Here is a 4301-nt window from a genome sequence, read left to right on the forward strand (position 1 = left end):
TAACCACATACATTCTCGTTCACTACCCACAGCAACCGCCTAAGCCTCGCGATGACTGGCGGAAACTTGAGTTAAGCTTCAACCGTTGCTATTCATTGTGGGGTCTTTTCTATATTCTGACGTCGAAGGTGCTATCCTAGTACATGTCTCAGGTGTGGTGTGTATAGGAAATCTAACTACACTGATCTGTACTCAGCGCTCTCAGTCATAACACTTGGCACAGAATCAAAATCATAGGCCATCGAAGTCGGATTAAAAGTGCTAAAACAACTTTGTCATAAGTACAGTCAGTTAAGTGGATCGAAATCTTCAGTCTCTCAGTGACCACAATGGCACCAAGAGAAACATGACAGAGAGAAGGTCGGAATATTGAATTCAGTATTCCGAAATTGGTTCTCCGTTGAAGATCGGTCCTTTCTTTCAAACAACGCACAAATCGCCGAAACGGCAAGTGAGATAAGAGATCGCGAAATTGAAAACTGCAGTAGTTTGATAGCGGAAAGACATATTGGCCAGACGAGGCGTAAATCGTGCTTGGGTAGCTCAGTTGGTAGAGCACTTGCCCGCGGAAGGCAAAGGTCCCGAGTTCGAGCCTCGGTCCGGCACACAGTTTTAATCTGCCAGGAATTTTCACATCAGCGCACACTCCACTGCAGAGTGAAAATCTCATTCTGGCACCGATACATTTATAATTGTACGCAACTCATGATATACCACACTCGAGCATTCGGTTTAGTCATAATCGTAGTCAGGTGGAATAAACCTCGGAATGATAAATTGTTCCACCGGCACTGCTGACTTCCAAGTGGCATGTGTCGTCATGGGATCTTTAAGTAAATATGATACCATCACGGAGATTCTAAAGAACCTCCAGCGCCAGACGCTACAAGAGAGACATTGTGCACCAGGGAGGTTTGCTGTCGAAATTCTGTAATTGTACTTTCGAGGAAAATTGGGGCAGTATATCAGTTCCTCCCACATATATCTCGAGAAATCACCATGACGAAGAGATTAGAGCAATTAGAACTCATGTGGAAGTTTAGCGATAGCTATTCGTTCCACATACCTTTCGTGAATGGGACGGAGATGGAGCAAAATGATGTTGGTAGCAGAGGTATCGATCGCCGTTGACGCTGGTGCTGCTTGGGGAGTATACAACGCTGGAAAACATTCATCAACATCAGGGACTACGTTCAGTGGCACCAGGGCACAATATACGCATACTGGAGGTTCTACTTTTAGTGGTTCATTTGTCATTGTCATTAGCGATCAGATGCGCTCAGGCAGCCTCTCTGTGTACTCACTGTACTGACTCTCACGGTTCTAACTGTGCTTAGAGGTGAACACCATTTTCAGTATTCATTCCAGCGTTCAACCATGACCCATGAATGAGTTGGACAGCGTCAGCCATTTGAAGTGCGTCACACTGTGAGCCGCAGGAAACTGGATGGATTTATCGACAGATTGCTACACATGTTGGGCAAATTTATCGGTAGTGTGTTGCTGCTTTCAACAGTGGTCTGTGGAACATTCCAACACCTTTAGACCGGGTTCTGGACGTCCGTACAGGACAGACGGACGTCAAGATCAATGCACTGACCGAACGGCTATGGCAGACAGAACATCATACACATACGAAATCTGGGCACATTTTGCACCTGCAATGCCTTTATGGACCATTGGGAACAGTCTGTTTGCAGCAGGAATAAGAACATAGGCGAATCTGGCCAGGCATTGGCAGGAAGTCATAGCCAAGGATGGCTACTCTGATATCGTGAAAGTGCTGACTAGAGACTGGAGTGACACTGTTGTCGCCTGTAAACAGAGTAGTTGCTGACTATATGTGAGTGATGGACTTACACGTGTATGGCATAGACCTGGAGAGATGCCTATTCCAGAGGACAATCGCCGACGACACACAGGTCCTAACCCAGGTTTAATGGGCGTGGGGATGGGACATTAGCTACAGTTTGCAGATATAAAACTTCGTACAGACACATATTCATAACGTATTCAGTTGTTTCATATCTAAACATTGTAGATGTAATCAGTAACACAATAAGGAACGGACGATACCAGGTGATATATATATATATATATATATATATATATATATATATATATATATATATATATATATATATAAAATTTCGTATAGACACATATTCATAACGTATTTAGTTTTTTCATATCCAAACATTCGCAGTATAAGTATTTGAATTAGCGTTGTCCCATTTTATTGAAATTTCTGTTAACTGATTTTTGCTGATTATTTCAGAGATGCACTAGTGATTCCTATCGATAAAGTTGTAATGTCTTTGAATTCTACATTATACTCTGTTCTTTTTGTTGTATACAGTCTTGGCGCAACAGTAGTTGAAATTGGAGAGTAGTTGTTAAGTAGGAAGACGATGTGCAATGGAAAACATTAGCAGGGGATCTACTGTAAATAGACTAACGTATTATTCAGTAGTGGTAACGGCAGAAGTATTACGAGTTAATATTTGAGCATGTACAAATATCTTTGTACATCTACAGCTGCATGATTACTCTGAAATTCACAGTTAAGTGCCTGCCAGTACGTTCATCGAACCACCTTCAAGCTGCTTCTCTACAGTTCCATTGCCAGAAAGCGTGCGCAGAAAACTAACACATAAATCTTTCCGTGCCAGCTCTGATTTCTCTTATTTTATTACGACGATCATTTCTCCGAATAGAGGTAAGCGGCAATAAATAATTTTCGCCCTCTGACGGGAGAGGTGGTGACAGAAATTTCATGAGGGGGTCCTTCCGCAGCGAAAAACGACTTTGTGTTAAACACTGTCACTCCACTTCGTGAATCAATGATATATACATATTAGTGAATACAGTTGTTCCAAAATTCAGAATATTTGAGAGAATAATCATTGGAAGACACATGAATAATGCAATTATTTCAGCATTTCATATTTCTTCACATCAGAAACAGGATCTGAGACCAGCGTCATATCCCACAGAAGACAATGAGACCACCAACGAAATAACAAGACAAGTACCATTTTTGAACTATAGATGTGGATGAAGGATTAGATGAAACGTTCTTTAATCAGTAATAAACGCCTGTTTCGAAGACAGGCCATTGAACATCAAGTACTGGACATCCGATTAGAAAGGTAAAGTAACCAGTGTCCGATACAATGCACAGGTTATTAGTCCCGTATTACTGCCATTTTTTCGACAGGAAGGTGATGTACTTTTTCAGCAGGACAGTGCACATCCATTTACGGCTGCTGCAACCCAACGAGCTCCTTGCAGAGCACAACAACTGCCCTGGCCACCAAGATCACCTGATCTTTCGTCAATTGAACGTGTATGGGATACAACGAAGCGGGAATTTACCCGTTCTCCACGGTCTGCCAGAACGATTGCCGAATTTTAAGAAAAGGAGCAAGATGTTTGGGACAATTGTATGTAGCAGGATGCCATTCCGCATCTGTAGGGTCGTTTGCATGCGAGGATACACGCCTGCGTTGACGCCAAGCGGGGCACACTGTGTTCTGTTGAGGCTTTTTGGGAATCTTTTTCTATATATTTGTGTTTCATTTGCTCTGAATTTGTTATAGTGTATTCCTACTATGATGAACTACACGTCAACTCACTAGTCCAAGGCTTAACAACTGCTCAGGAACGTGCTCGCGAGCAGGTGCAAGGTCGTGGAGTAGGGAGGGAGGGGAGGGAGGGGAAATGCGCGCGCACGTTTGAATGTGATCTCGCGTTCGTAGCAGATTTAACTAGCCATCTGAATGCTTTGAACATTTTACTACAAGGTAAAGATCTGCTAATTACTCATTTCATAGATCGAATACGAGCTTTTAAAATGAAATTGACACTTTGGGTGAGTCAGCTGGAAACAGGAAACCTAGCTCATTTTCCTAAATTATCATCCGTGCAAGATGTTCACGAAGACTGTGAACGTTATTCACATAGTTTAGTTGATCAGCGCTTTCAAGATCTGACAGCACTAGACAGTGATTTTGATCTGTTCTCTCCATATTCAGCGAATATTTAAGAGATTCGTCCTGAGCTGCAGCAAGAAATTATTGACCTGCAGTGTGACAGAGAATACAGAGACAACTTTCAGAACAAGAAAAACATTTTGGAATTCTACAGACACTTCCCTCAGGATAGATTTCCTTGTTTGCACAAACTGGCGGCTACAATAATATCAATGTTCAGTTCCACGTATGTTTGTGAACAACTGTTCTCTGCAATGAAATGTAACAAGACGCGCCGGAGAAACGCATTGTTTCATCGAAATTTAA

At 42.2% G+C, this 4301-nt stretch overlaps 1 non-coding gene across 1 annotated transcript; it reads left to right on the forward strand.

Moving 5' to 3' along the window:
* The first annotated feature begins 531 nt into the window (after positions 1-531).
* Positions 532-606, forward strand: Trnap-cgg. The gene has a single exon. It is a non-coding gene; the product is annotated as a tRNA-Pro (tRNA).
* Positions 607-4301: the final 3695 nt, after the last annotated feature.

This window comes from Schistocerca americana, chromosome 7 (genome assembly GCF_021461395.2).
Source record: "Schistocerca americana isolate TAMUIC-IGC-003095 chromosome 7, iqSchAmer2.1, whole genome shotgun sequence".
Taxonomy (NCBI): Eukaryota; Metazoa; Arthropoda; class Insecta; order Orthoptera; family Acrididae; genus Schistocerca; species Schistocerca americana.